A 10,306-nucleotide genomic window follows, 5' to 3' on the forward strand; every position below is an offset into this window, starting at 1 on the left:
TCCTCGACTCCGTCCACAGCTTGATGTTAGCTGTAGATAGGAGAACCAACTGACCTGGTGTGTCGGTAGGTGCAGGTAACCTATGCCGGTCGGCCAGTCTCTTGTTAACTGCGGACGAGCGAAGGAGAGCAGCGCTTGCCTCCCTCCAGATGCGCCTGCAGCGGCGGTAGAGGTGTTGAACCGACGGGACCGTCGCCTCCTTCTCCTGCTCCGGAAACAATGGAGGTTGGTAGCCCAGGGAACTCTCAAAGGGGGACATACCTGAAGCAGATGATGTCATAGAGTTGTGGGCATACTCAACCCACGGCAGCAGGGTGCTCCAAGAGGTCTGGTTACGGGAACAGACGCATCGGAGAGCCACCTCAAGGTCCTGATTGGTCCTCTCGGCCTGCCCGTTGGACTGTGGATGGAACCCCGAAGAGAGACTGACCGTGGGGCCAAAGGCTGCACAGAAAGTCTTCCATAATTGTGAAATGAACTGAGGGCCGCGGTCAGAGACGATATCCACCGGAATGCCGTGCAGCCGGAACACGTGTTCAATGACGAGTTTGGCGGTCTCAACGGCCGAAGGCAGCTTCCTCAGGGGCACGAAGTGGGCTGCCTTGGAAAACCGGTCCACGATCGTCATGATTGCAGTCTTCCCAGAAGAGGATGGCAGACCGGTAACAAAGTCCAGGGCGATGTGGGACCACGGGCGGCTCGGGACAGGTAAGGGGTGTAACAGACCTGCTGGTGGTCGATTGCTGACCTTGTTCTGGGCGCAGATCGTGCAGGCCGATACAAACTCTCGGGCGTCCTTCGCCAAGCTGGGCCACCAGAAACAGTGACGCAGGAAGGAGACAGTCCTGTGTACAGCAGGGTGACAAGTGAGGCGAGTAGCGTGAGCCCATTGAAGGGCCTGACTCCTTACGGCCCTGGGTACATAGAGTCTGTTAGGTGGCCCACTACCAGGGTCAGGTTCCCGGGTCTGGGCAGCTTTGATATCCCTCTCCAGCTGCCAGGAGAGGGCACCCAGAACACAGGAGGCAGGTATCACAGTCTTAGGTTGCTGCCTCTCCGCCACCGGTTCCTGTTGCAGAGAAAGAGCGTCCGGTTTGACGTTCTTGGAGCCAGGGCGGTAAGACGCCACAAAATCAAAACGAGCAAAAAACAGTGACCACCGTGCCTGTCTAGAGTTAAGCCGTTTTGCGGTCCGGATATAGGACAAGTTTCTTATGATCAGTCCAGACCACAAAAGGCTGACCCGCCCCCTCCAACCAGTGCCTCCACTCCTCCAACGCCAACTTGATGGCCAGAAGCTCCTTGTCACCCACGTCATAGTTCGTCTCCGCCGGATTAAGCCGGCGGGAAAAGAAGGCGCAAGGATGAAGCTTGCTGTCCGCACCCTTACGCTGGGACAACACAGCTCCAACCCCAGTGTCCGAAGCGTCAACCTCCACAACGAACTGGGCGGAGGGATCAGGTTGGACAAGGACCGGCGCCGTGGTGAAAAGGCGTTTAAGGTACCGAAAAGCGCCCTCAGCGGCCTCCGTCCAAAGAAAAGGAGAGGAGGTGGAGGTCAGACCCGTAAGGGGGGCTGCGACTGAGCTGTAATTCCGGATGAAACGGCGTAGATAGTTGGCAAACCCCAAAAACCGTTGGAGCTGTTTGCAAGTGGCCGGGATGGGCCAATCCACCACCGCACTGACCTTAGCCGGATCAGGTCGCACCTCCCCACCTGTGATTACAAAACCCAGAAACGATACACTAGAGGAGTGGAAATCACATTTCTCGGCCTTCACAAACAGTTTATTCTCCAGGAGCCGTTGGAGAACCAGACGAACATGCCGCCTATGTTCGCTGGGGGTCCTGGAGAAGATGAGAATATCATCCAGGTACACAAACACAAAATGATGGATGTAATCCTGTAACACATCATTAATCATGCCCTGGAAAACAGCTGGAGCGTTGGACAAACCAAACGGCATCACCAGATACTCATAGTGTCCAAGATGTGTGTTGAAGGCGGTCTTCCACTCGTCACCCTCCCTCATACGCACCAAGTGGTATGCATTCCTTAAGTCCAATTTAGTGAAGATCCGGGCCTCCTGCAAAGACTCAAATGCAGTGTTCATGAGAGGAAGAGGATACTGTTCTTAATAGTGATGGCGTTTAACCCACGAAAATCAATGCATGGCCGTAAAGAACCTTCCTTCTTCCCTACAAAGAAAAACCCCGCTCCCACTGGGGACGAAGAGGGTCTGATAAGGCCCGCCCGAAGAGAGTCAGTCACATACTGCTCCATGGCCTCCCTCTCAGGCTTAGACAGACTGTAAAGATGAGTCCTGGCGAGTGTAGCACCGGGCTGCAACTCTATGGAGCAGTCATAAGGCCTGTGAGGAGGTAATGAGAGAGCCCGGGATTTCGAAAACACCTCTCCCAGATCGTGGTATTCAGAGGGCACCTTGGAGAGGTCGGGTGAGGACGGCTGTCCTACTGGGTCAGCGGAATCAGCCCCTGGATGCCGAGCTGAGCGTAAACAGACCTCGTGACAGTGATTACTCCAACTGTTTATACGGTTGTTAGGCCAGTCAATGACTGGATTATGGGCCAGGAGCCAAGGAAACCCCAGAACCACCGGATTATGTGGTGAGTCAAACAGAAAAAAAACGAGTATGCTCGTGATGGTTCCCAGACAGTATGAGGTGGACGGGCTCAGTAATCTGGTCAATAGTGGCGACAGCCTCTCCATTAAGGGAGATAACCTGCCAAGAACGGGGGAGTAACTTGGTCTTTAGTCTGACCCGTTTGGCTAGCTCGGCATCCATGAGGTTCTGTTCAGCCCCTGAGTCCAATAAGGCCTGAACAGGAAACCCCCCACTCCTAGACATGACATGACCCTCCAGAAAACAGGAGGTGGATTTTGAACAGGTGGGCGCATGCCCTCCGTTCCTCAGTGTGCCCACTCTTAATGACGAACGGAGACATTTGGGCAGTGCTTACAGAAATGTCCCCGCTGACCACAGTAAAGACACTCACCCGCCGCTATCTGTCGTCAGCGCTCAGATGGGGATAAACGACCACGACCCAGCTGCATGGGTTCCTCTAACGGAACTACAGGAGAGTCTGTGGAAGCAACCGAAGAAGGATGAGAAGAGGGCGGGTTCGTAGTCGTCAGTACGTCCCCGGGAAAAGGAAGCGTTCGACCGGCGCCCCCGTCGGCGATCCTGCAGTCGATTGTCGATCTTGATGACTAGGGCGATGAGAGGCTCCAGAGACGGCGGCAACTCCAATGGAGCTAGGTGGTCTTTCAGCACCTCGGACGGCTTCTGGGGTTTGTCCTCTGCAGCCCCCCTCGATCCGACCACACGCCTCTCTTCTCCAGTCGGCTCTCCTGCTGGTCCCTGGCCGCTCTCTGGTGGTGCTGCTCCTCTGTTGCGAGCCAGCGCTCGATCATCTGACTGACTCGTAGGGCGACCCGTTCTGACACCACTTCACCCCGAGCTGCTTCACCCAGTGAGCGTTCCTTCGGGGGGGGGGCTTCCTCCGCTGTCGGTCCAAAGCCTGCACCTGCCGCAGCGATCCTCTCCTGGTTCCCCTCGCGCCCCGCTCAGTCAAACATTCTCCGCTTTATAGACTCCTGTGTGCTTCAGGTGCGGCTCATCAGCAGGTGTCATACATCACCAATCAGTCCATGCAAGAGTTCATGCAAAGAATCAAGGAATGCACTACAAAGTCATGCAACACAGAAACCCACATAAATATTCAATAAAAACATGTGATAAGCCACCCGACACACACACAACAGTGATTGACAACTGGTGAGTAAAACAGGTGCTGGCGATGAAGACGTCAAGTCCACAGAAGCACAACAGAACACCGAACCGGAACCTAACAAAATAAAAGCCCCAACCCGGAAGTGAAGGTGAACCTAACCGCCCTGGACCCCGGTACCCGACAGCTTCATCACCAAGCTTGGAAGAAGCTTGGTGCGACACGTTGACGCGGTGCAAATTTTGCCAAATTTGATCTAGGCTTTTTCTGTCCCAGCTCTATTACCATAGATGAAAGACTTAGCGTCATAGAGTTGCGGCAAAACAAAATGATCAATTTCTCCTCAAGGACTCAGTTCCATTCTTTAGCCCTTGTGTCTTCCTATGGGGTCCAGATGACCCGATCCTTACATTGACGTGTTGTCCCTACCATAATAAAGGCGGATAAAAGTGAAGAGGATTTCATGTAATCCATGGACACCAGTGAAGATCACAAATCATTGAAGAAAAAAAGGGCTTAGTGTACTGTCTTGTGGGGTCTAGATGACCCCTCTCCCAATGTTAACATGCCTAGGACAGCGCAAGGGTTACTCAGGCGCCTCCTGTTGGAATAATGTATGTAAGTTATCTCATATTTGCTTTTATGAATTACCTAGCTGTAGGTGATATAAACATGTTTGCAGAAGTGTGTGTGTCCAACTCTGTTTGACAGAAAGGTGGAGGTGAAACTCTTGGGGGGATAGCGACTATCTTAGCGTCTTCCCAGCATCAGCATGAGAACTACTGCTACTACTACTTAACTACTATTACTGCTCTTCAATTATGCACACACACATGCACACCCACACATATATCAGGATCTTCTATGAAAGCTAAAACTTTTTTCCAGTATGAGACATAAAATAGTGCCAAAACAAAGCAAATTTTTGAGTCTGACTAAAAAAACATAAAGCTTCTAACAACATTTTAAGTAATTACCACTTTAGAAGTGAGTGTTATTAGGGAAGAAAAGGCTTTAAATCCTGTTAATCAAGAATCGATACATTTAGAGCTCTATGTGTCTATAAATGAACCATTTTCTGTGTATACTTACATTAGAACAATTTACTACAGAGGTATAATATGGGAGGGGTTAATAAGTGGCCAAATGCGTGATGAGCCAATCCAACAGGATTCATGTCTGTTTCTGCTTCCCACTTTGGGCGGGGCTACATTTCCAATCCCACGGTGCACAGCGCCAGCAGCACCATCGACACCAGGCTGAGAGCGGGCGTCAGCGTGGATGCTGTACCTGCAGAAGGAGGAGCAGTTCACATCGGACTGGAATCCAAAGTATTTTAAGGAGCTGCATTGACGCTGGGCCTTACCCTTAATCCGAATCTTCCTGATTGGGCCATCCCCTCCTTCGTATCGGCCGTGCACCATCAACTCAAAGTCTCCAACCTGAGGCATGGGGAAGGCCATAAAGTGCCAACCGGTGATGTAGACCTTCCCGTAATAGTATCCTGTTTCCCTGAACATGACCTGTGAACAGAGAAGGAGGATTTTAAACTCACCTAGCATGTTCGTAGACTTTTGTTTGAGGGTCATGTTACGCAGACACTAAGTACATGTTGCACAGATAAAATTTAGTCATACGTGAATATAAGTGGAAAAAGTGTGAAAAGTTGTGGTCTTGACAGGAAATTTTCAAAGATGTATAATCCACGTTAAAACCAGAGAAGAACAACGAAGAACATGAACCGAGCATGATTACTGCTCTTCTTAGCTGCAATTCATTAGTGATTTGTGCGTCAATTACATAATTGTAATGTGATATGGGCACCGTATACGATATATAAGAGTTATACATTGGTGGTACATGCGTGAAAAGGTTGTTAGACATAAGTAGAACGGTCATGGAAAATCACACATTTGTGTTTGCATCTCCCAAAAATCATGCACAATTGGATAAGATTTATGTAATATTTGCATATGAACTTCGTAAAATACACATAAACTGCATAATTCTCTACTATGCAAAAATTTCGATGCAAAGACCAGTCGGGCGTAATGGACGGACATCTTTGCACAACGACGAATGCAAGAGACACTGATGAATTACGTATATCCCGCATGTATCACAAAAGACGTGGAAAATGCACAGATTGTACGTAGTTTCTGTGTGACACAATCTTTGGTTACAAAGGTTCCTTCACTCACTTTGTAGTACAGCGGGAAGGAAATGTTACCTAACCAGTCGTACTGGATGTGGTCCCAGCACACGTACAGCCACTTTCCTGTCCAGCTGACGTAGCGCCACATCCTGGGGGGTTCTGGGGGTGCTGTAGAGGAAGTGTTCATTGAGCCCGTTTGGTTTTGATTTAATAAATTACTTGATTTCCCGCTCTGGGATTCGTCTTACGTGGTCGCTTTGTGAGCATTTCGCAGTGCTCTCCAGTGTTGTGTTGTGAGTTATCGTATTTTGAGTTATTGTGTTGTGACTTATTGTATAGTGGCAGAGAGGTTTACATTTAAGATACAACAACCAATCCCAGTACAAATGAACAAATCCAGAAACACAACAATGAAAGCGGAGACACGGTTTCTAACAGAAAGGGACGTAATATAAAACCAATTGTGTTTGATTTTTTAAAGTTATCTATTACTGTTTTCTTTATGTGGACATTATAAATACATGAAACGGTCCAAAAGCATCTTTTTATTGTATTACTACATTAAAAAATCTTTTTTATAAAACACTGTTTATCACGGTAAAGTTTTTGCGTCACTTCTGGTTTGAAAGGAATTCCCTTTCCGATAGCAACTGCTCGCTTTTGTTCACTTTTTCTTCTGTCGTCGCGTTTTGGAAGCTTAATGGAAAGGGAATTTCCTTAATACTGGAAGTGATGTGAAAACTTTACCTTTATAAACAGTGTTCTATTAACAATTTTGACTGTAGTCATACAATAAAAAATGCTGTTGGACTGTTTCATGTGTTTAAAATGTCCACATAAAAAAGCATTAATAAACAAAGGTAAAAAGAAATCAAACACAATTAGTTTTATATTACGTCCCTTTCCGTTAAAACCTGTGTGACAGCTTTTGCTGTTGTGTTTCAGTTTTTGTTCATTTGTACTGGGATTTGTCGTATTTTAAATGTAAACGTGTCTTGCAGCTCTCAGCCACCGTACTTCTGGGCCTAAGTACGTATGTATTTCAGAAACACACAGCAGAGAGTTTTACTTCTTCTTCTGCATGTTAAGTGATGGAACTGCTCTAATTCTGGCCCATTTCTTTAGAAAATCTCAGAGTGAAACAACAACGACACAGGTGAAAAATGTCATTCCTGACCGTTTGCTTTGAAAGTATTTTTACTTTGGGTTCTGTTTTCAGTTCCAGGCCAGGACTGATTTGACAGATTTTGCAATTTTTCCTTACAGACAGCCTGTTTCCACCTGTGAGGACAGCTGTGACTGAGGCTCAGTGGGGCTTTGTTTCATTTAGATTAAGGCTTTGGTAACTCAGGGCTGCTAGTTCCTGGTGTTGGAGATCTACCACCCTGACTGTTTTCCAGATCTCCAAGTCCTGCTAGCTGCTGATTGACTCAATCAGATGTCTCCACATTCTGATGGAATGAACACACCTGGTCCAGGTAACCAGCAGGAAGGAGTGCAGGGAGAGCTGGAAAACAGGCAGGGTGGGAGATCTGGAGGAGCAGGAACTAGCAGCCCTGCTTTAGACAGAACAAACCTCAACCTTGATAATGTTTCAAGTCATTGTTCTTTCTTTGTGTGAATTGCTCTTAGTCTGGCCCATCCCTTAGCATCAATAGGCCCAGGCTGGGGCTATCAAATGGGGATTTTCTTGGGCACGCAAACCCCTCCACCGCGATAAGGTGGCAATTCAAGGAGGGGGAATTTTTTTTTAATTGTTATTATTGTTTTATTGCTTTGTAATTTTACTTTTAAGAATTGGAGGATTTAGAATTTGGGGGATTTTTGTTTTTGGACAGAGGGAGAAACCAGAGCACCTGGAGAAAACCCTGTTTAGACTTGAGTGTCAAGCATTAAAAGGGGGGGGGGGGGGGTAACTTTCCACGCAATTGCCTGACCTAAAAAAAATTAAACTGTACTGTCACTTATGTAATAATTTTCTTTAAATCAAACAAAACAAAAATTAAAACAAAACTGTTAAAGTAAACCTAGCTTAAACTTAAAAGAGCTGTTGTTTAAAGTTAATTTTAGTGCAATGGAATAAAAAATAGAATAAAGATAAATATTTACAAAATACGCATTTAGAATAGAAAAAGCCACACTGGTTCTTATCAGTAAAATACTAACTAAAAGTTTCACTCTTTAACACTGGAGCTTTTCCTACAGCTTGCTCTACTTAGAACATCAAAACTCCATCTAAGGTGCTAAAGGGCTAAAGACTTATTGGGGAGGGGATTGTGGGGGGACTTTGTGTCTGTGTGGTTGTGGGGGGGCCTTGGTGTGTGTGCGTGTGTGTGGTGGTGGTGGGGGTGTCACAGGAAGAATGCTTTCTATCCGGAGCTGTGGACCTTTTAAACAGGTTCAGGAACCTCTGATCAAGACTTTTCTTTGTAGTCCTCTTTTTCAGCTCATCCACCTACTGCTGCAGTTGATGTATTTGGGCCTGGAAGTCCTCTTTCTGATGGTTTTCTTTTACATCTTAACAACTTTCTTGAAGTGAGTGACTTGTTGGGAAAGGCTGGACTTTTCTTCTTCCAGCTGCTGCTGCTGGCCTTCAAGTTCTCTCTGGACTTGGGCCAAAGCAGCTCTTAGTTTGGTGGACTCCTTTACCTCCAGGTCAAAGCTGAGTTTGGCTTGATTTGTTTGGATCCTCTCTTGCTTCAGCTCTTCTCCCACTTGCTGTAGTTTCAAGCCAAGGTCCAACTTGTTCTTGTGATGGGCCTGTTTTACCATCTGAAGCTGTTGGGTTCCTTGCAGCAGCTGGTTCTTCAAGGTTACTAAAGATTTGCTGATGATGGCGTCTTCTTCTCTGATGGTTTCTTTTAATTTATGCATGGCCTTCTCATTATTAGAGAACTGTTCCAAAAATGTCTTTTCAGTTTGGTAACAAGCTGCCTTGAGCTCCTTACAATTTCTTCTTAATTCAGCCATTTCTTTCAATAAAGAGTCTTTTTCTCATTCTGTTTTTGTAGCCGGACGACCTTTTTCTAGGAGAATTCTTCACAATCGATCATCTCGGTCTGCATTACATTCAGATTGGACATGATCTCTTTGATTTCGGTAATGTAAGAGGACTCTTCTTTTTTCCATTTCTGCCTTTCTCGGCTCGTCTGTTCTTCAAGCTGAGCAACTTTCCGAGCAGCTTCCTGCAGCATATCATGTTTCTTCTGTTGATCCAGTTTTAGGTCTTCAATCTGACCTTCTAGTTCTGCAATCCTTGTCCTGGACGCCTTATCCTCCTCACAAGGTTTTCCTAATTCCGCCATTTCCTGCTGGAGGGAGGTGATTTGACTCTGCCAGTCTTCTCTTTCTTTGGCCAGCTGATTCTGTGCTTCTGTTAATGCCAGCTGATGGTCATTTAGAAGAAGTTCTTGCTCCGTTTTTTCTTCGTCCATCCGACAGAGTAATCGGACGATCTGTCTTTTTTTCTTGAAGATTAATCTCTTTTGGGTCACCTCAGCCTCTTTTTGAGCTTCCTGTAGCTGAGCGATTTCTTGCATGAAAGAGGACTTTTCTATTTCCCATTGCTGCCTTTCTTTTGTCAGGCAGCTCAAAGAGGTTTCCACTTTCTGTAAATGTTCATTTTCTTGCCTCATCTGTTCTTCAAGCTGAGCTGCTTTCTGAGCAGCTTCCTGCAGCATATCATCTTTCTTCTTTTGATCCAGTTTTAGGTCTTCAATCTGACCCTCTAGTTCTGCGATCTTTGTCCTGGATGCATTAACCTCTTCACAAGGTTTTCCTAACTCCGCCATTTCCTGCTGAAGGGAGGTGATTTGACTCTGCCAGTCTTCTCTCTCTTTAGCCAGCTGATTCTGTGCTTCTGTTAATGCCAGCTGATGTTCATTTAGAAGAAGTTCTTGCTCCGTTTTTTTCTTCGTCCATCCGACAGAGTAGTCAGACGATCTGTCTCTTTTTCTTGAAGATTCTTCTCTTATGGTTCACCTCGGCCTCTTTCTGAGCTTCCCTTAGCTGAGCGATTTCTTGTATGAAAGAGGACTTTTCTACCTCCCATTGCTGCCTTTCCTTTGTAAGGCAGCTCAAAGAGGTGTCCACTTTAGCTAAAGGTTTATTATTGTGGCTCATCTGTTCTTCAAGCTGAGCAGCTTTCCGAGCAGCTTCCTGCAGCATATCATCTTTCTTCTGTTGATCCAGTTTTAGGTCTTCAATCTGACCCTCTAGTTCTGCAATCCTTGTCCTGGATGCATTGACCTCCTCACAAGGTTTTCTTAATTCCGCCATTTCCTGCTGGAGGGAGGTGATTTGACTCTGCCAGTCTTCTCTTTCTTTGGCCAGCTGATTCTGTGCTTCTGTTAGTGCCAGCTGATGTTCATTTAGAAGAAGCTCTTGCTCCGTTTTTTC

This window comes from Oryzias latipes, chromosome 23 (genome assembly GCF_053564925.1).
Source record: "Oryzias latipes strain Hd-rR chromosome 23, Olatipes_Hd-rR_3.1".
In the NCBI taxonomy this organism is placed as follows: Eukaryota; Metazoa; Chordata; class Actinopteri; order Beloniformes; family Adrianichthyidae; genus Oryzias; species Oryzias latipes.